The sequence below is a fragment of the Ictidomys tridecemlineatus genome, chromosome 2, assembly GCF_052094955.1.
Source record: "Ictidomys tridecemlineatus isolate mIctTri1 chromosome 2, mIctTri1.hap1, whole genome shotgun sequence".
NCBI classification, from domain to species: Eukaryota; Metazoa; Chordata; class Mammalia; order Rodentia; family Sciuridae; genus Ictidomys; species Ictidomys tridecemlineatus.
This window is the reverse complement of record NC_135478.1, coordinates 67,904,181-67,926,442: the sequence shown is the minus strand read 5'-3', so window position 1 is coordinate 67,926,442 and position 22,262 is coordinate 67,904,181. Positions and strand designations below refer to the sequence as shown.

Here is a 22,262-nt window from a genome sequence, read left to right as displayed (position 1 = left end):
AGGTAAAATCAATAAAAATTGTGATAGCAACTGGAGAATATTCAATCAAGGACAGGTCCACCTTGAGCAGTAATCCTTACTGTGTAGGAAGAGCATCATGGGGCTAGACCTCCTTTCCCTGCCTTCTGCCTCCTCCTCCTCTCCTCCTCTCTCTCCATCATCCTTCCCTCCCTCAGTCCCTTGTATCCTCCCTTCCTCCCTTGCACAATAGTAAGAACACTAAGTAGGATACATGTACTCTGAAAAAATATAAGTGAACATTATACTATTGTAAAGTGTAAGTACAAAATTTTGCTGCAAATATCTAGAAGTTATTTATTTTATGCAATTAAAATTTTATATCCATTGAAGAGCAGCACCCCATTTCACCCTAACCACATTTCTTTGCAAACAACATACTTCTCTCTCTCTCTCTCTCTCTCTCTCTCTCTCTATATATATATATATATATATATATATATATATATATATATATATAAATTTAGACACATGGTCTCATTCAGTTACTTAGGGCCTGGCTAACTTGATGAGGCTGGTTTTTAACTTGTGTTCCTCCCACCTCACCTTCTCAAACCACTGGTATTCAAGGTATGTCCCACTTTACCCAGCTCACTTAATGGGTTTTCATAGAGATTATTTTGTGTTTCAGATTTTATACTCTTCTCAGGTGATGTGTAAGTAATTTCTCTCATTCCAACAGTTGAATCTTTTCCCTGTTCATGCTTTACTGTGCTGTGCAGAAGCTTTTGGTTTAATGGAATTATACTTGTCTGCTTATAGTTCTCTTCCCTGTCCTTTTGCTGTCATAATCAAAGGACCATTTCCTAAAGCAATGTTGTAAAGTGTTTCTTTTGTGTTTTCTTTGTATATTTTGCTCACGAACTTATGCTCTTCTTTCTTTTTTTTCTATTTTAGATTAAAAAAAATAGCAACTTCATCTGTTTCTGTTGTATAGCAGGATATTTCATCTTTCTACACACAGATTTCCAGCTTTCTCAGCACCAATTGTTGAAGAGGCTATCTTTTCTCCAATTTATGTTTTGGCCACCTTAGTCTAGTATGGATTGGTCTATATGTCTTTTGATATGGGGTTTCCTTTTTTCTCTTTCTTTCTTTTCAAAATTATTTCTCTGTAGTATAGTTTAAGGTCTAGTATTGTGATGTCTATTGATTCAAACATTTTGTTGAGAATTGCTTGTTGAGAATGACTATTGTGGCTCTCCTATTTTTTAAAATGGTTTTCATGATTGCTTTTTCTAGTTTTATAAAGAATGTCATTGGACTTTTAAAAGGAATTGCACTGAATCTGTAAAGTATTTTGTTATTATTGCCGTTTTGACTATGATCATTCTTCCTACCAAGAGCATGGGAGATCTTCAATTTCTATCTTTAGTGTTCTGTGGTTTTCATTGTAGAGGTATTTTTACCTCTTTTCTAGATTGATTCCCAAGTATTTTATTATTCTATTCTTTCTTTTTCTTTCTTGAGGCCTTTGTTAATGGGGTGGTTTTGCTAATTTTTTTTACACTGAATTAATTGCTTGAGTATAGAAAAATCATTTATTTTATTGGTGTTTATTTTATATTCTGCTACTTTGCTGAATTAATTAGTCAAGAAAGTTTTCAAGTGAAATTTTTTGGATTTTTCTAAATATAGAATCATGCCATTTGTAAATAGTGATAGTTTGATTTCCTCTGTTTCTATTCATTTATCTATTCATTTATTTATTAAAGATAAATGAATAGAAACATAGGTTTTGGATACAGCTTCAAGGATGATGTTGAATTGAATTGGCAAAAAAAGGCATCCTTTGCCTTTTTTTGAATTTTAGAGGGAATGCTTTAATTTTTTCTCCCTTAAGAATAATGTTTCCAAGGGGCCACCACAGAAGACCCAGGGGCAACGGCCACTGCCTGGGTGGGCACAGGGCTGAATGGGCAGGGGAGTGGAGCGAGCCCCCAGGTAGGCCATGGACAGTCCTCCCGCACCAGGGGCAATGGTGATGCGGAGGCTAGAAACACCCTTCTTCGGTGATGAGGCACTGAGCAGCCTGGGCAATGGCGTCAGTGGCAGCAGCAGCAACTTTGAGTGCCTGGCCCGCTTGTCCCTGGGGCGCCCCAAACAGCATTTCAGGCAGAGTGGTGAAGAATGACAGCTGACGCTGAGCCTGAGCAAACAAGTGGTGGTGGCGCCACCTCTGGCCCCCCTGGGAAGACTGCACCCCCAGCAGTCGCCCCAACAGCCTGCTCTCCAGCCGGATCTGGGGTTGCTCAAGCTCGCCTCTCCTGAGCTTGAGCGCCTCAACATCCAGACCAACGGGCTGGTCACAACCACGCTGAGGAGCCCGCAGTTCCTCTACCCAAGATGGTGGCCAGGGAGGAGCAGGAGTTCACCGAGGACTTTGTCAAGGCCCTTGAGGATTTGAATAAGCAGAACCAGCTTGGCGTGGGTGCAACCTGGCTGCTGCTGTGGCCTCGCAGAAGGACCCTCTGGCACGGCATCAGGCGCCACCCTCCCAGCTGGCACTGGTCTTCCTAAACCTGAGCCACTACAAGGATGGCGCCGGGTGTGCTGGGGATGCTGCAACTGTCGCCTTCTCCTCCTAGCCCGTTCCCTTCCCACAGCCGCTGCCTCCCAGTGATTTACTGGGGCCGCTGTGCCTAGCTGTGCTCAAGGACAGCCACAGATGGTGCCCGACTTGCCAAGCTTCGGAGAGAGCCTGCTGTCGCCAATCAACATGGACATGCAGGAGCTCCTCAAGGCTGAGCCCAAGCAGCTGCTCAACAATATCGCAGCCTCCAAGTGCCCCAAGGGCAAGCTGGAGCATCTCTCACCTGGAGGAGAAAGTGAAGAGCTCAAGAGCCAGAACACGGAACTGGCGTTCACCAGGAGCCTGCTGCCCAAGCAGGTGGCGCAGCTCAAGCAGAAAGCCCTCAGACATGTCAACAGCAGCCGCCAGCTGCTACCCCAGCACTAGGTGCCCTGGTTCTGAACCCAAGCACAGGGCGCATCCTAGGCCCGCCTCCTCTTGAGGGGCGGGCTTGCAGGGGGCGGGGATTGAGCTCCCAGGAGTTGGTATGGTGCTGCCCTCTCGACCCCCTCCAAGAGGGTGCCCAGGACTTGGAGAGGGCGCCTTGGACTTGACAAGCTGGACCCCCTGCTCCTGGGGGGGGGGGGCAAGCGCATGACACCCCCTCGTACTGCCTCTGTTCCCCCGCGCTGCCGTCAGGTGTCACACAAACCCAGGGCCTAGCCGCCCCTTCTACACACTGCTGCAGAAGGGGCTCTGTGTGGCGCAGCCTTCAGCCTGCTTTTTCTTTTACATTTTTTTTTTTTTTTTTGCTTTGGAAGAAAGAAGGAAAGAGTTTTCGATTCTTCCGTATTTATGTTTCTACTCAGGAACAAAGGGTTGTGTGTGCGTGTGTTTCTTTGTGTTGGCTTTTTTAAAAGAAATGGGAAGAAGAAAAAAATCACCATTTTCCTCACTATCCCCCCTTTTGTCCTTCTGACACTCCTCTGCCCTTTTTGTTCTTTGTTTTTGTTTTGCTAGGAGTCCACATTCCTGTTTATAATCCTTTGTCCGGTTTTAGTTTTCTGTTTTCAGTAAAATCTCCTTACTCCAAAAAAAAAAAAAAAAGGAAAAGAAGGAGGAGGAGAAGAAGAAGGATATTTCCCTTGTGTTTACCATAAACAGCTTTTGTAGTATTAAGATATTTTTCTATTATATATAGTTTTCTAGTGTTTTGACCATGTATTTAGTCAAATGCTTTTTCTGCATTTGTTGAGATAATTTTTTTGATTCTTGTCTTCACATCTATTTATTTAAAAAATGTTTATTGATTTCCATATGTTGAACCAATCCTGCATCCCTGGGACAAAGCCCACTGATCATCTTGTACAATCTTTTAAATATGATTTTGTATGCTGTTTGTCATAATTTTATTGAGAATTATTACTCTATTTTCATCAGGAATACTGGTCTGAAATGTTCTTTCTGTGTGTGTCTTTGTCTGATTTTTGCATCAGGTTGATATTAATTTCATAGAATGGGGTTAAAAGATTTTGCTATTTTCTATTTCATAAAATAATTTTAGAAGAATTGGTGTTCATTCTTTTTTCAATTTCTTTTAGAACTGGGCTGAGAATTCTTCTGATAATGGTTTTTTTCTTAGTTGTTAGGCTTGTGATAAACCCTTCCTTGAGAGAATTAATGTAGTACACTCAAGACTTCATGCTTTAGAGGAGAAATGTCTACCTTAACATTAGCCTGCTTTGACAAATGTTAGTCCTCAATAATAATATTTATTTAAACATTTTTTGTTTTCCCCAGGAGAGGACTGACACCTCCAAGATTTCTTTCTTTAAACACACGTGTGTGTGTGTGTGTGTGTGTGTGTGTGTGTGTCCAGTGTTTTGTGGTCAATTGTTAAAACTTCATTAAATAACACAGCCATGACTTCAATTTGGGTATTTTACTCAAAATTTTTTGCCCACATCTTAAGTTTTTGATCCATACAACACTTAAAGTAGCTATAATTTCTATCAGAGTCTCTACATGGAAGTATGAAATGATGGGATAAAATATTTTAACACTCTAACTCTCCAATATTATCAAATTTATTGCTAATGGAGTGTAATCTCATTCATTCTCTTGACAAAATTCTCCTGAAATAAATGTGAAAACCTTTGAAATAAATGAAACATAAGAGGATCAGTCAAGGGAATTGACAGAGCCCCCATGAGAGCAGAATGAAGATTATGAAATACTTCTGAATTAAAAGCTAAGTTCCATGAAAGGTGGAATCAACATTATTCGTGTGTGTGTGTGTGTGTGTGTGTGTGTGTGTGTTGGGATAATTACTACACTAAGATATTTAGGTGTTTGTAGAATAGGAGAATATAAGATACTATTACAGTGTTAAGAAATAGGGAAATAAAAGGAGCTCTATCATAAACATCATGCTGAATTTAGCTGAAAACCGAAATGTGAAGCCTAGACCCATCTGGCTACTGCAGCCAACTTAAATTGTAGGTCTGGGTGAAATGAAGTTGTCAGATTCAGATGTAGCTCCTTGTGGTCCAGTGATTCATTAACAAAAAAAACAACCTGCATGCTTTTTCAATCACCCAATGAATGAAGGTTTAGTATAAACTGGAAGATGGTATTTGACCTATCCTGTTCATAAGCATCAAAGGCCATTCATTACTAAAGGTTTTGGGAGGAATATAATGGGAAACTAATTCTTCTGAAATCTGAAAGGAGATACATTTAGGTAACTGAAAAAAGAACATTGCTTTCTCTTTCTAGGAGAAAATAGCATTAGACAAAAGGAAAAGTACTGGTGACAAAAGCAATTATTTTTGGTGGTAATCTGTGAGAACAGACACTAGTTAAATAAAGGTTTTAGTGAAGTGTTGCAAGAGGAAAATGAGAAGAGAATACACAGCAAAATTAAATAACAACTCCTTAAAATAAGAACTACTTGAGTGGCTCATCTTGATGTGTTTTTGAAAGATTAGTAATATTTTAATGTATAATTTTGACAGAACCACATAAAAAATAAAAACATTCTCCATTTTGCTTGGTTCTGTGGCCCTCCCCTATAATCTCAGTGGCTCACGATGTTGAGGCAGAAAAATCAAAAGTTGAAAACCAGATTTAGGAACTTAGTGAAGCCCTAAGAAGCTTAGTAAGATTGTATATGAAGATAAAAAAATAATAAGTTGTGGATCAGTGGTTAAATGCCCCTGGGTTCAATCCCTGATGCCAAACACCTAAAGTGAAAACATTCCTTTTTATTACTTAGGAGGAACAGACACACACACACACACACACACACACACACACACACACACACAAAGAGAGAGAGAGAGAGAGAGAGAGAGAGAGAGACAGAGAGAGAGACAGAGAGACATAGAGAGACATAGAGAGACAGAGACAGAGATACACACACACACACACACACACACACACACACACACACACATAGGACTTCACCTTTAATTCTTTTTTTTTTCACTCTCCCATTAGGATATGTGGAGACTATGTGTTCCCCATTATGTGCTTACTGTATATTTATGTAATTCAGACCCTATATTATACAAGTATCTATCTGGTAGAGTAAAACTATTCTCTAAGCCAAAGATGTATTTTTAACATATTTAAAAGTAGTTAAACTGAAGCCAGCTGTAGTTCAGCTAAAAGCAGTTTAAAACATGCATGGGAATTTTAAAGTAAATCTCTTCCAGTAGGTGTAGATTGGAGTATCCAGTACACGAGGTGGGAAGGAGGTAGAGAAGGGCACAGGGTCAGCTGTAAGAACAGATCCCCTGAAATTTAAGTGTTCTGCATTTAGGCATTTGTAACAAGCTTGCTTGGGAGTTGTTTACAGTTTTGCATTGGTAGTAGAAGTTTATCCCTTTTAAGGGAAAAGCAAGAAGTTAAAAGAGAATGAGAGAAATGTGTAGACAGCCAATCAAATGTTTTTTCACATGAGTGCATGAAGACAATTTGGAATGAACTAAGAAAAGTTTTCAAATATAGCCAGGTTCTGTGGACCATGCCTGAAATCCTAGCACCTCTGTAGGCTGAGATCAAAGGATCACAGCTTAAAGGCCAACCTCAACAACAACAAGGCACTAAAAAACTCAGTGGGACTCTGTCTCTAAATATAATTAAAAAACATGGCTGCATATGTGGCTCAGTGGTTGAAGTGTTCCTTTCTTAGTTCAATCTCCAGTTCTCCATCCCCCCCCAAAAAAAGTTGTAAACTTTACAGAGAAAAAAAAATATATAATACATACAATGATAAAACTTTAGGATAGAATGCTAAGTGAAATCAGTAATTCACAAAAAGACAAATACCATATGATTCTACATTTGATATATCTTGTGTACCAAACAAACATGTCAAAAGAAATGAAATCAGGAATGGGAAGATGAAAGCCAAATGAGCACATTTTTGGTGGAGAAAAAAATCACTTTTATGTAATACAAACTTTATACAATATGTTACAAAACAATTTGAATCAACACTCCAGTAAGCAGTACATTTAAAATATAAAGATAGTAAGTTTCATTAAGTTAATAGTTTTAATGACAACTAAAATTTTAAAATATATAAACAAAATTGTGAAAATCATTATATTTAAATTCTAAAGTCTTACAACTAGACAAAAGAACAGATTATCAATATAAGTATGGTGAATTTGCTAGTAATTCTAGCTACATGGAATTTTGAAGCATGGAAATGCAAATTCAGCTTCAGCCACTTGGCAAGAATCTGTTTCAAAATAAATTCAAAATATGCTGGAGATGTAGTATAGTATTATAGCATCCCTGAGTTCAATCCCCAATATAAATACATATGCCTGCATATATTTATATAAACAAATTTTGATAAATTAAATGAATAATTACATGAACAGAGTAAACAACCATAACACTATATACAAATCATAAAAAAACAGGGATAATATTTACACATGTAAGTAAAAGCATATATGACTTTATAAAAAATGGGCACATGGTTTGCATATATTTTAATTCAACTTATATTATCGTCAATTAAAAGGTCAGAAGAATTTTATTTTTAAAAATATTCATTGATGTGAGAAGTCCTACTAAACAACACTGAAGCTACTCTGTTATACATTTGGAAAATATATTTTAAGTGGAACTAAAAAAGAGACATGAATTAGAGAAAATATAACCCACAAAATTCTGAATAATTCTATTATTCTAAAAATCTTTCTTTTTGAAGTTTTTTGTAGAAATAGAAGGCAGAATGCTGTTATTTAATTTGCCTTTTTATAAGTGGGACTAAAGATCAAACCCTGTGCCTAACTTTTGTGTGTGTGTGTTTGGGAGAACCTCAGCCACTGAGCCACAGCCTAAGCTTTATAAATCCTTTTTCAAGCCACATTTATCAACTATACTTATATTGTCACTAGGAGCAGATATTTTGAATCATTTTTATTCATTACAGGGCACAAAAATTTTCATGAAGAATCCATAAGTATTCATATTTTGCTCTGATAAAAAAAATTTGAGTAAATAAATATTTAAATTATATTAAAGTAGCAAAAATGGTGGAATGTGGTGTACATCATAATCCAAAGTACATGTATGAAGACAAGAATGTGATGGACATAATTATCCAAAGTACATGTATGAAGAAAAGAGATAAGAAATATTGTGGTATATATTTGTAATAAGAATTGTAATGCAAAATAAAGAGCACATGTATAAAGACATAAATTGGCATAAATATACTTTATACACAAAAATATGAAAAATTGTGCTCAAAATGTGTAATAAAAATTGTAATGCATTCTGCTGTAATGTATTAAAAACTAAAATCAATAAAGTTATATATATATATATATATATATATATATAATAAAGTAACTCTTCTATGATATTGATATTTTACAAAGTTTAACCTGTAAATATTCTGAAATTTGTGTAGATTTTCTATGGAATTCCCCCAAATCAATAAACATCTAGCATTATGCAAATCCTCACAGGCATTAGGGAATACTCTTTTTACTTTAATGTAGAGAGATCACTGGAGAACAAGAAGAAGCTTAAAAGACGGGGTCAACATAGAGCAGGGTATGCTATTTAATAAATACAAGAGAAAGAAACCTAGGTTTAGAAAAACAATTTCTGCTGGATTTTAGCTTCTCATTTAACATTTTAAAATGTGAATTCCTCTTTGACAAGTGGATGTCTTATCTTATTCTTTGCTTCATTGATTTCTACACACTTTGATATATAGCTACTCTCACATTTCTCTTGAAATAACAAGGTTACTCCATTGGGGACAGAAAAATGGCCAAGGATTACTTATGGACAGCAAGACATATTTGTTAAAAAATAAAATATGGCTCATTTTGTTATTTTTGGATAACTGTGCCTGTTTCATAATACTATTCTCATTATAAGAAAGGAAAAAAAGCATATATAAAAAAGCATATAATTCTACACAATTATTTTTCTAAATTTTTTGAGAGAAAGACAAAATACTTTGGAACAACTTTAAGTCTCCAGATTGTGAGCACTACTTTGCAAGGATAGGGTAAACATAAAAAGAAAAACCTTAAACATTTTCTTTTCTACATAAACAAATACCCAATCTTCATCATAAAATCAAGAACCTAACACTTTTTCATTCAGAATAAGAGCTGACAAAAAATATTCCAAAAATTAAAAATATATATTAAATGTTGACAGTGAATTAGAAATTCTGAAGGAAGTTTATGCTCATCCACAAAGACCAGGTTTCTATAGACCTCTAACATCACACCACCATATAAAATCTGCTGAGGTGGGTCCAAGCATTTCCACTCCAACTAAGAGAAATCAACGACTACATCCCTGAATGTCAGTGGTTCCTGAAATGAAAAGAAAACATATTTCACATTAACCATGTGATCCTTAACACTGTTTTTAATGACACAAGTTCTAATGAGATTTGTAAGAGCTAATTTTCACATAGGGGATTGACATCAATCATTCAACATGATACTTTTAATGTGGTACTGGGAATTGAAGTTAAGGCCTTTTGAATGTAATGCAAGCCCTTTACAACTGAGCTGTATCCCCAGCCCCAATAATTAGTTATCAGAAGTAAAACTGGTGAATAAATTTGCTTTATTAAAACCCAGAGAGCAGAACATGTGAAGGAAAATGCTGAGAAAAAAAGCAGGTAAAGGAGAAAACTTCCTACATAATTCTAATGTGTAAATAAGAGTTGCAATATATTATTGAATATTCAAAGAAGCACATACAAACTAAAATATACTTGAGATATGCATAGCAAAATTATAAGTAATAACAAGACTCATAGGATAGTGGTCACCTTTATGTGTAGAAGACACATGTGATCCATGAGACACATTCTTAACTTCTAACAGCCCACATAATTATTTGAATGACACTCTCTAGAACTGTCTGTATTCTTATTGTTTAAACATGCCTTAAAACAAGTACTTTATTTAATTTTTTTTCAGTCCTTCAGACCACAATGTCACAAGTCATTTTTGAATGAATAAAATAAAAATTTTAAATATCAAATTAAAAATAAACACTTAGGTATTTGCACACATTTAAATTACATGGCACAAAGATATAACAAAAGAAACAATAGAAAAGCAAATTAAGTGAATAGACTATTAATCCCACAGTTCATAAGAAAACTGGCACATCAGGTTGAACTGTGCAACTGTATCCCCACATGGCTCATTTCAAAGTAATGAGTGAAAAACTACCAACAAAATGAGGAAAATATTCTGAAAGATTCTTACACTTTAAATGCTTTTCTAAGGGTTTAAATATAGTCCCTCTTCCAGGGTCTCATTTTTCACCAATGAACAAACACATGCCTAGAGTTTGTTTAAGGTTCTGATCTGTGATGTCCATTTTCCACAACCACTTTTTTTTTAAAAATTAGTGATTTAACCCAGGGGCAGTACACCACTGAGTTGCATTTCCAGAACTTTTGATTTTTTTTTAAAAAAAATTGTTTTTTAGACAGGGATTCAAGAAGTTGCTTATTTCATATCTAAATTACTGAGACTGTACTAAAATTGGCCATTCTTCTTTCTCATTATTTCACATTACTGGGATTAATTACAGCTGTGTGCCACCACATTGGACACTGCAACCTCTTTTGATAGCAAATGTGCAAATTTTCACATCAACCAATGTTTTAACAACTAGTTGTCCAATAATTCAATTCGGATGACCCTTAATACATAAGCCTAATATTTAGGGCTCACTTATATAGAATTTCACTAACTTGAGGAGCACGTTACAAGCCCCAGAATAATGTCTGTATTTGTGATCCATTTCCTATAAATTGGGGGTCTCTACAATTACACACTGAAGTTACACACTCTGATAGAACAACTCATGAAACAAAAGAGCACATTATGTATACCAAGTTCTTATAAAATATATAAACCAGGAAGATGACAATTAAAAAAACATGCATAGAACATGAAAAAAAAATGTCAGAGGAAGATGGGGCACTATATAGGCTATTTTAGGAAACAGCTGGTTGAAGATATTAAATCCAAATTTGGTGTTCTGCTATAACAGTGAAGAGTCCTCTTTCTATTATGATTTAGAAGATCCTCCGTATTTTAAATATGGTGATTCAGATACTCATTCTGCATATTCCCTGTTTTTCATTAAAAAAATTATTTGAACACTTTTACATTCAGTAGTCAGAACAAAATCTTGTGACAAAATGTAACTTAAGGCTGTCATTTGTGTACAACCCGTAGAACACTGAGCCATCTCATGTTAGTCCAAACATACAAATTTTTTTTTAAAAAAAACTCCTAAGTATTGGATGGACTAAGGGTAATTGATTTTTCATTTGAAATTTTGACTTATTTTTATTGATACCTGGACATTCTACAAGTGAGGCACATTCATAGCCCTTTTAATTTATTTTCTTTTTGAGGCAGGGTCTCATTAAGTTTCTCCACTAAGCTTGAATTTGTGACTTTTCTGCATTAACCTCCAAGTAGTTATAATTACTAGCATGTTCTAATATGTTCAGCATGATATGAAAGATCTACACTTATTACACTTTTTAAAATTTTCTCTTCCCTCTAAAACCAAGCCATTGGCAGCCTAATATTTGAAATGTATCCATATCTTATATTTGATTATTTCCCAGTATTGCAATATATATTTAGGGAAAAAGGCCACTTTTTACACATATCTGAATTTGTCTAATCTGACAGTCTTGAAGTAGATCCACAAAAAATAAAAAAATATATATATAACCATGGATAAATTTAAGAACTAACTAAACCATCAGTGATGTTTTTCACAGGCTTAAAAATTGATCATAGTGTGAATATAATATTATGCTTAAATTTGCCTGTATCTTTCCTCTTTGGAAACATTTTTTGTCTTTCAAAAATTAGTGATAAATTACATTTCATAGATAATGAGAATGTTAGACTTTCTCATAGCTAATGAGAAAGTCTCCATCGACCATCTTATTTGCTTAAATATTTACTGTAAAACCCAACATTGAGGCACTGCATTATGCTGGTGTCCTAGAGCAGTTCCAAGGGAACCACAGGGGAGGTGGTTGGGGTGCTCCTGGGGTCCTAGACCAGTTCCTAGTAAACCTCAGGGGAGGAGATTAGGGTGCTTCTGGGGTCCTAGAGCCATTCCCAGGGATCTCAGGGGAGGTGATTGGGTGCTCCTGGGGTCCTAGAGCAGCTCCAAGGGACCTCAGGGGACGTGGTTGGGTGCTGACTGGGGTTCTAGAGCAGTTCTCAGGGACCTCACCAGGTGGGATCGAGTGCTGAGTTTGTCCTCTCTGCGGAGTATCTGGTGGCTCATGTTCAGAAAGTAACAGTGATTAACATGGATCAGTTTCTAATACTCTGTGTGGGGCATGTGTGTGGCTCATTTAACATTCACCATGACACGGAGGGTAAGTGTCATCACCCACTATTCATGTACAGAGATGCCAAGTCCAAGCAGCTCAGGGATACTGCCCTGGTCTCACTGGGAGTCAGCTGAACCCCTACCTGCTCCCAGTGCCTCAGTGATCCTCTCAGGCCCAACTTCCTCCTTCATCCTGTGTGACTCCTGCTGTCCTGGGGGCCTGTGGATGGCATGCTTAGGGCTCCTTAAGCCTGCACAGCAAACTCATACCATACATTCCTCCTTACCTGCCATGTTTTATTATTTACATGGCTGTTGTCCCCTAGATATTCTTGACACCTCCTCTGTGAATCATATGTATAATAACATGCATGCCAGGACCTGCCCTCTACCTGCTCTCTACCTGACCCACACCTGCCCTGCCCACATCTGCTGTCTTCTTGCTCTGCACCTGCATCCCACTTCACCATTGTAGGACTTCATGAAATAGCCCTGCACAAGTGGCCTTCAGCTGCCACACCAATGACCAGGGAGGTGGTGGTTAGAGCAATGGGAATCTATGCTCTGGGCCTGGGGTGCCCAAGCTCACAGTGCAGATGCTGTGGGGTGGAGAAGGTTCCCCAGCCTCTGCTCTTTATCTTCTCCATGACTGTTTTTTTTCCTGTTTTGTCTCATAAAGACATGACTCCTTGGACTCAGCACCCACACTAAAATAAGAAGCCTCCTCTCAAGATCCTTAAGGAACTCCAGGGGTGGAGGACCCCCGTCTACCTAAAGCCACATCCTGTGTGCTGGGTAAATGTGGGGTTGGGGAGCCCTCCAGACTCCACTGCATTTTTCTCTGAGAACTTTCCATTACAGTCTTAGCTGCTGGCAGAGCCAGGGACTGGGCCTGGCCCCTGGGTGGCCAGCCATGCTTTGCCTCCCAGGGGCAGTGTCTGGGCTCTGGCCTGCCTGCAGTGGGTGCACCTTCTGATCATGTTGCTTGGCTCCCCAGGCTGCTCCTCTGGTAGCCCAGATAATGAGACCTGGTGCTGTGCTGGAGGGATCAGCATGGTGAAGGTGAGGCCTGAGGCAGTTTGTGCAAAGCCCGGTGGTGTGGACATGGCCTTCATGGATTTTGGTCCTGGAAGCTACACAGACCCATTAGAGCCCTGTGGGCCCTCAGCTGCTGCTGTCCTGTTCACACCCAACACGGTGTTCTTGGGTGTGGCCTGGGTTGGTCGTGGTGCCTTTGCATTTGGACCATGAGTGCTTTTCCCAGGGGTCATGGGGCCATGAGCTGGTGGATGCACTGACCTCACTCTCCTGCCTGTTGGTTATCAGTAGAGATGATGGCATCTGCTCTCCAAATATGAGCCATCTTTACTTCCACTGGATGAAGTGAACAGTTTCCCTCCTTTGCCACCCACACAAGAGCCTGTCCAGTGACACCTCAGAGGGGTCTTCAAATGGAAAATACGAGCAGAAAGCATGCCTTCCACTCAGTGGGACGAGGGTGCCATGGATCTATGAGAGGCTTCAGGCTGAGTGGCCTGAAGCAGGAGGCCAGAGGCATCTTGGTGTTGGTTACTAAGTCCTTTTCCTACTGTTAAATGGGTCCTGGGAAAGTGTGGCCATGTTTTGGCCTGTGGCCCATGCCATCTGAGACTGACAGTACATCCTGAGCTGTGTGCCTTCTTATTTCCTTGGGCTTTGTGCACAGCACTTGATCCCAAGCAGTTCTTAAGTGTCAGGGGACGTTGGAAACAGTGAGTGAGAGATGGTGCTTGGCAGCCTTGAGGATCTCTGAGTCCTGGTCACAGGCTTCCTTAGCGGTCCGTACCCATGGCACACAGGGACCACTGTACTCACACACTGGGAAGTTTGGAGTTCTTGCCACCCGTGCACATTATAAGAAAAGCCAACAGGATCGAGAAAGAGGGACAGAAAAGTCAGGAAGAGACTTGTGAGGGTCTCCAGTGGACACCATCTCTCCTGTCTGAGGTTTCTCAGGAAATGCTAGGAACAGAGATGGCAGCCAAGCAGCTGGGAGTCTCAGGAGAGATTGCCAGAGATAGAGGGGAATGCAGAAGTGGGGACAGTAGAAGGAGGGGGGTAGAAAAGGAGGGCAGCTTGGGAGGGATCCATGTCAAGAAGGGGAGAGCAACAGGAGTGGAGGGCAGCAGGACAGGGGGCATCAGGAGGGGACAACACTGCATTTCCTATTCTTTTAGTTAGAGACACACGCCTGAGTCCCTAGTCCCATTGCAGGGTTCCCTGGGCAAACAGCAGCAGGAGCTTCATGCCACCCCCATGTACCATCCTTCAATGCCTCAAATTCTGCTAAAAGAATATTACTCGCTTGGGCCATACAGGGGCTATGATTTTGACAAATCCTTTTAGAAATCTTTTAAAGGTTCAGCCACATAGAATCATGATGAGTCATTTACCTGTTCACTCCCCACACTTTTTTCTTTTTTAAAAGATTGAGTTAGAATTCATGTAACACAAAATTATCAATTTCAAAGCCATCAATTCAGTGGCACTTAGCACATCATCCCAAAATAAAATTTGGTACCCAGTAGCTAAGCAGTACCTCCCCATTCCTCTGCTGTTCCGAGACCCTGGAGACCACTGATCTGCACTTCTGTCTCTATGGTTCAACTTCTGTATGAATTATACCACTCAATATGTTCACTTTCCCACACTTCATAGAATAGTAATTTGATTGGCACTGTTGGAGCACCCATCATTCTTCAGCCATTTGTACAGCTCAGTAATACTTCAAGTCATGAATAGACCATGCTTTAGTTTTTCCTCAGCAGTCAATGGACATTTGAGTTCTTGCCACCTGTGCATATTATTAACAGCATTAGCCAGGTGTTGATGAACAGCTTTAATGGGGGCTTGGGAGGCTGGGGAGGAGGATTGCAAGTTCAAAGCCAGCCTTAGCAACCTAGCAATTCTCCAAGCAATTTAGCAACCCCTGTCTCTAAACAAAATTTAAGAAGGGCTGGGGTGTGGCTCAATGACTAAGTGACCCTAGGTTCAATCACTGGTACCAAAACAAAACAAATCAAAAACCACAAACAAACAAACAGTGCTGTTGAGCACATATTTGTATGTGTATTTTACTGAGTTCCTGTTTTTCAATTCTTTGGAGTCTAACCAAGTGGGATTGCTGGGTCCTGTAGTCATTTTATAAGTATTCATTGTTATGCATAATAGGGGATCTCTTGCATCCATAAGTATACAAACAGAATTTGGTCAACTTCACTCCCCAGTGCCTGCCCTTACACTCCCTCCTCCTTGCTTCCACTCCCTCCTCTTCTGGTTTCTCATCTATTTTCATGAGATCCTCCCCAGATTGTTTTTTTCCTATTTTGCTTTCTAGTTTCCTCATGAGGGAAATCATATGTGGGTCCTACAGTAGTACTAGGTTAACATTTTGAGAAATTGGCAAACAATTTCCAGAGCAGCTGTGCCTTTTAAATCCCCACTAGCAACATGTGAGGATCTGATTTCTCTAGGACCTTAGCACCTTTTTTATGTAATATTTTAACCAGTGAGTTAGTGTGGAGTGGTGGCTCACTGTGGTCTTGATTTGCATTTCCTAGTGACTGATGATGCTGAGCATCTTCTCATGAACCTGATGGCCATCTGTATGTCTTCTTTGGAGAATTGTCTAGTCAAGACCTTTGCTTATTTTTTAATTGTATGATTTGTCTTTTTGTTATTGATTTGAAAGAATTCTTTGAATATTCTGGATATTAGACTTTATGAGACAGATGATCTGTAGATCATTCCTGCCATGTCACTGTCTACTGTATCTTCACTTTTGCTCATCTTGTTTTAACCAACAGCTCCTTGGACCATGTGTGGTGTGATGAATAATCTCGAGGGGATCTTGGCTCCCCAGGTCTCAGCAGTGCTGGGCATGGCCTCCCTATGCCTGTCTTTGCTCTTTGACTACTGCACATGGGCCTTGTATGCCTTTAGCATTTCTTTTGTGTGTTCATGGGAAAGACTTGGAAAGCCTTGCTGAGCATTCCCCATCACAGTGTGCTCAGTGCAGTGGCCTCCTGGGTCCCTGAGGTGGCAGCACCTGGCCTTCCTCATCTCATGGTGACTCTTCCCCACTTGCAGGTGAGGGACAGAGTCTACTTCTACTTCCCCACATACCCATCAAACCCCATGAATCCCAGTGGCAGGAAGTGACTGTCCAAACTCAGACTAAACTGAAAATTAATAAAAATGGCCAACGCTTTGGGCTCCGATTTTTAGGCACTTGTAAAAATAATAGGACACTTTGTTTTCAGAGGAAAGCCACTTACAGTGTTCTTCCTGTCTCCTGGGGGGATGACAGTATGCCCACACTGCCCACTATGTGGTCACGTTGGCCTGCAGAGTCAACCTGGGGTGTTTTCTTATACATGTTGTTTCCTACCTCACAGAATTAAGGTAGCAGCAGGTGTGAAGATCACAGCCTTGAGAATCAGCAATGTAGACCAGTGGGCAGTGGACCACTGCAGGACCCAGATGATGGCCACCCTGGCCTGCTTGGGCCACCAGACACCCAGGAGGCGAATGCTGAGAGGCCCAAGGCCCAAGACAGTCGAGGGACTGGGGACTGTGTGGGAACCCAGGGCTGGATGTGGCATCTAGACCAATAAAGCTTCACTGAGGAGATGTGCTCTTCCCAGCCCAGTAGCCCAGCTTCTGAATGGCTGTGGTGCAGGACACATGGGGCAGAGTTTGGTCCTTCTGCTCTTCATGCAGAGGCTTAATGAGGTCGACAGTGTCCAGAGCCGCTAAGTTCACCTTTATCACGGTGCAGGGTTTACTATCTAGTTTCAGATCATCTTTGTTATTGTTGTTATTATTGTTGTTAACTAAGGGTTGATGAAGGTAATGGGAAAAGCAGAACTGACATAAGAGGCAAGAGGAAAGTGGACATTTTATGGCCGACAGAGGGAAGCTCTGGCTTTTGGTCATTGTTCCTTACCACCTACATAGTCATTTCTCTGATGTTACACCTGGTGACTTGTGAATGTTTTTGGTCTTTAACTAGGTCCCTGGTGCTGCTGGCTGGCAGCCTCTCTTCTCTACCTGGGGCTCGGGCCTCAGGTATATGGGCTGTGCTCAGCTGTGCCACAGAGAGAGGTCCTCACTGATGATGTTGCATCAGGAACCCTAGTGAGTGACAGGATCCCTTGCCTGAAGTCTCTGCCCCTGCCCTCTCCCATGTGTGGAGCAAGCATCTTCAGTGGTTACTCAGGTTAATGACCATGATGGTTGTGCAGACACCATCACAGCTCAGGTGATTCACCAGCTCCTCATCTGGGCACATGAGCCCCTAGGGCAACTGCTGTGTCACCCTGCATTGTAATAGTCTTTTCTCTTTCCTTTCTTCTGTTAGAATCTTTGAGGACCACAGGCACAGGAGCTTTGGTGGGTGTGTGGGTGGTGGGGGCAGCCTCTTCCCTGGAGTGACATGGTGTGGCTGCCTCTTCCTTGTGACCCTGACAGCATCAGCTGCAGTTTCCCTCTGCCTGCTATTTCAGGGGCAAGAGGGGCTCAGCTGAGTGCTGGTTAGAAGCCTGTTAGGAATTTCTGCCTGGGTGATCTGGACACCTCTCCCTTCAAACTCATTCCAGCAGTCTCAAGTGACCACAATGTCTCTGGAAATCTATGTCTATCTGCTGAGCACACACAAATTGTGGGCACCCCAAGTCCAGAACATCCCCAAATCTTGAACATCCCCAAATCTTGAGCACCCCAAGTCTTGAGCACACCAAATTCCTGAATGGTTAATATTAGCTCAGAGGATTCAGCTGCAAGTAATAGATCATCTGCCTGCAGATGGCTGCTATAAAAGAATTTGGTCATCTCACATTACAAGCAATTCATAGCTGGTTGGTCCTGTTATTGGTGACACAGGGTTACCACATGTCTGCTCAGTGTTTCTGTCCTTCTACTCCATTCCAGCCAGAAAACTGACCACCATCCTCTACATTATCTCATCATGGTCACAAGATGGCTGCAGCTCTTCCAGGCATTGAAAACTCACCCAGAAATATTCAGGGGTTGAAAAAAAATGGGACTTTTCCTAAGTGTCTTCTTCTACAATCAGTCTCCATGGGAGTCTTCCCTTCAGAGCTCATCATAAGCTGTGGGAATCTCTGCCTTTGCCTAAAAAGCAGGTGCTCTTGGGAAGTGCCTGTTGGGTAGTATTTTGGGCTTTGTAGTGGGAGATGGTCTCTGCCATCAGGGAATGAAGAGGGAAGAGTGGCTGATAGTACTCTTCAGAGTTGGTGTCTGTCAAGGGCTGTGGCACAGTGTGTGATGCAGCTTTTCATTACTGTGACCAGGATATCCAACCCCTTCAGCTCTGAGGAAAGAAGGTTACTTTGTCTCACCATTTCAGAGGCTTCAGTTCATGGTTGGTCAAATAGATGGCTCTGTTCCTGAGGTGAGGCAGAACATCATGGCTGGAGAGTGTGCTGAGGAGAGCTGCTCAGCCCCAGGCCTTGGGAGTGAAGAAGGCAGGAGCTGGGGATGAGATGAACCATTTCAGGCCACATGCCTAGTGATAACATTCCTCATACGGGGTTCCACTCCCAATAATCCATTCCCATCTTCAATCCATCAGGTGCATTATTCCACTGAGGAGGTCAGCACCTGGGGATGGATTTATTTCCTATGAGCCCCACCTCTGGACATTGTTGCACTAGGGACTAAGCCTTTAGGTGCATGAGACTTTGGGTGACTTTCCATACCTAACCATAACACACAGTACTGCTGTGCATATTTCTGGTAGAAAAGTTCCTCTCAGGTGCTTGGTTTATCAGGTGGTTTTGTCTATTTTGTCCTGTAACAATGAAGGTATTCAGGCAGGTTGAGTTCATGGTGGACGGGCACCAGGAGTGTTGGATTAGGGCTCCAATCTTCTCCTCAGAGCCTGTCCCCATCTTCGCATGGTTGTATTCTTCTCAGGTGTTCTCCATCCTGGAGGAGGATAGTGGACACTGACTACATCTGAATCCATCTGCTGATGTGGTCACTCTGATAGAAGCTTTTCTTCCCAGACAGGCCCAGCACAGGTCTTGGTCATCCCTGGCCCTGGGGATATAGCTATGACATGTGATCCCCTAAGCAACTGCTATAGCTAGCCCTGAAGTCAGGGGTTCCCATCAACCTCAGCTGAAGGCCAGTCCTCAGAAGGCCATGCAGCACCTCTGAAACTATCCAGTGCAGCTGCCCCTCCTCACCGCCGTTTGGTGTTAGCTTCTCCTCTCTTTCTATTAAAGGGTTAACTGAAAAGTGAAAGAATACAGGGAAGGTTTAGTCTGTCTCTCAGGAACATCTTGTGTGATTTCATCATCTATACCTTATTTTATTAAAAGATTTTGTTAAAATCACAAACACACAAACACATATATAGATATACAGACTTATATAAAATTATATATATATATACACATATACATATAGATGTGTGTGTGTGTGTGTGTGTGTGTATATATATATATATATATATATATATATATATATATATATATATGGAGCCAGGAATAATTTTTAAAGTCTTTCAGGAGAACAACATTTCAAAAATTAGAAACCTGAGTCCTTGAAGTGGACACCTGTCATTATTTCCACTTAAGAGCTGTTTGACTGGAGGCCCAATTCAGCAACTTTCATGGTCCCACTGCCAGTTTGTGGTCAAAGCCATTGACTCCAAAGCCTGTGCTTGGACCACTGCCCGAGGCTCTGAAGATGCTTGTCAAGGGGTCTCTCCATGTGTCCCCATCCTGCAGCTCTCTGTCCCACTAGATGGAATACTCAGCAGCAGCGCCTAAAGTGCCAGTGGCCATCTAGCACATGGACCTAGGCAACAGAGGCTCCTCCAAAGACAGGCCCACATTCTCATCTCCAGAACTTGTTAGCCTGATCTTTGGTAAATGGGCCTACTCAGAGGTGGTTGATGTGTGCTGGGCAAGTGCAGAGCACAGGCTGAATCCAGCCTGATGCCTGGTTTGTACATAAAGTTGTATTGAAATCCAGCCATGATCATTGTCAGAGTCTTTGGCTGCTTGGATGGTGATGCTGGTGGATTTGAGTATTTGTAACAGAGAGAATCTTTGGCTGAAGTAATTTTAGCACCTTGTAATAATGTGTGAGGAGGCAGGTAAGGAGAGGGCTGCTGTACTGTTGCTGTTAGGGAACATTATTCTTGACTCTCAGCATTTCTCATCAGGAAACGAGACTTTGCCAATAGCACTTCAACCCTCTTTGACTAGTGGTAACATTATCTTTCATTGGGACACATTACTCAGGTGCTGGGCTAATTGAGATGTCACTCACAGGGTCAGGTCCCAGGGTGGGGACAGATCAGAATTGGGGGGAAGAGCTACCAACAACTTTATGGCTGTGAATGAAGGGCTGGGTAACACTATGTGGCCTGTGGTCAAGATGCAGGTCACCTGGACAGTCTTTTACAAGCATTGCCACTGTCCCCAGGGAGCTATCAGTTTCTTGGTGACTGGAGCAGAGGCCATTGGATAGAGCTGGGTGCTTCCCCCATGGGTGGCTGCCTGCAGCTTGGATGAGGTGCACTCTCTGTCACCAACCTTATCATCCTCTTTCCTCCCTGCTGGTGCAGGCTGAGCATCTTGAGGCCACACAAGGCCAGGATCCTCCTGTGTGCTCTTCATCTAGTGGCCATGAGCACCCCCACCTGGCTGATCTTTACTCAGGGGCACTCATGGTGTAGCCATCTGCAGTTGGAAAGTGCTGTGGAGGGATGGCAGTTGTGTCAGGTGTGATCACACTCAGGACCCCAGTTATTTAGTGCAGTTTCCTGAGGATTAAGTGAGATATTACAGGCAGTCTTTGTACACTGGCCTGCACATTGCATGCAGTTAATAATATTAGCTTTTGTTATTTTCCTCTAATATTGTCATCACACTCACCTACTCACAGGTAAAAGGAGCCATTTCAAACTGTCAAGGACAATGTGTGTTCAGTGAGCTCACTTTACACATGGCCAGAAATAACCACTCTTGTTGGTGGAGCAACAAGCTTTTACAGCTGGTGTTCACACTTGCAGCAGAGTGAGTGCCACGTGGGTGCCACATGGGTGTCAAGCCGGTGCCCAGGTGAGCATATTTCCAGCACGTGACAGTTGTTAAGGTGCTTCCTGAGCCCACTTCTGCTGTGGCCTCAGCTGAATTTAGACACTGTGCCTCTGCCCAGCATACATTAAAAGACACCAGTGTGCAAGGCTGCCTCCTAGAGGGCCAGCTGGAGCCAGCCAAGTGCAAGAGAAGGGACAGGCCATCAAGGTGTTTGGTTCAGCCGAACAGCGTCTTTGTCAAGAACCTTCACCGATTTCTAATTTCTGAAGATGAAGGGAAGGAATGGACTCAGAGGAGGGAGTTCAGGAGAGAGAGAAGAGGGCGGTGACAGTCAGAGTCACCACCCGGAAGGGTTTGGGCACTCATGTGCACACATATGAGGACGTGTTCCTCAGGGCTGTGTCAATAGTAATATTTGTGACCCACCCACAAAATGGCCATTGTGCGGCACATCCTTCAAGGGCTTCTACCCTGGGAGCGTTCAGTTTTGTGGGCGATGAGGCCTGAGTGACAACTTTCAGAGCAATTATGTGAGGGACTCCAGGTTCTGTTTGACACCACCTTTAAGGTGGTGAATCATCAGGAGAGCCTGTCTGAAGACAATGGTTTTCTTAAAAACCAAAAGACCTATTTGACTGTTGGCGGGTGAACTAGGCTGTTTATCTCAGCATGGAGCCGTGGCCGTGGGAGATGTCCTTGGGCACCGTGGCTTCCAGAAG

The 22,262-nt window shown here is 41.5% G+C and overlaps 1 pseudogene; it reads left to right on the top strand.

Moving 5' to 3' along the window:
- Positions 1–1,969: 1,969 nt before the first annotated feature.
- Positions 1,970–2,992, top strand: LOC144368144 (transcription factor JunD-like; annotated as a pseudogene).
- The last annotated feature ends 19,270 nt before the right edge of the window (positions 2,993–22,262 follow it).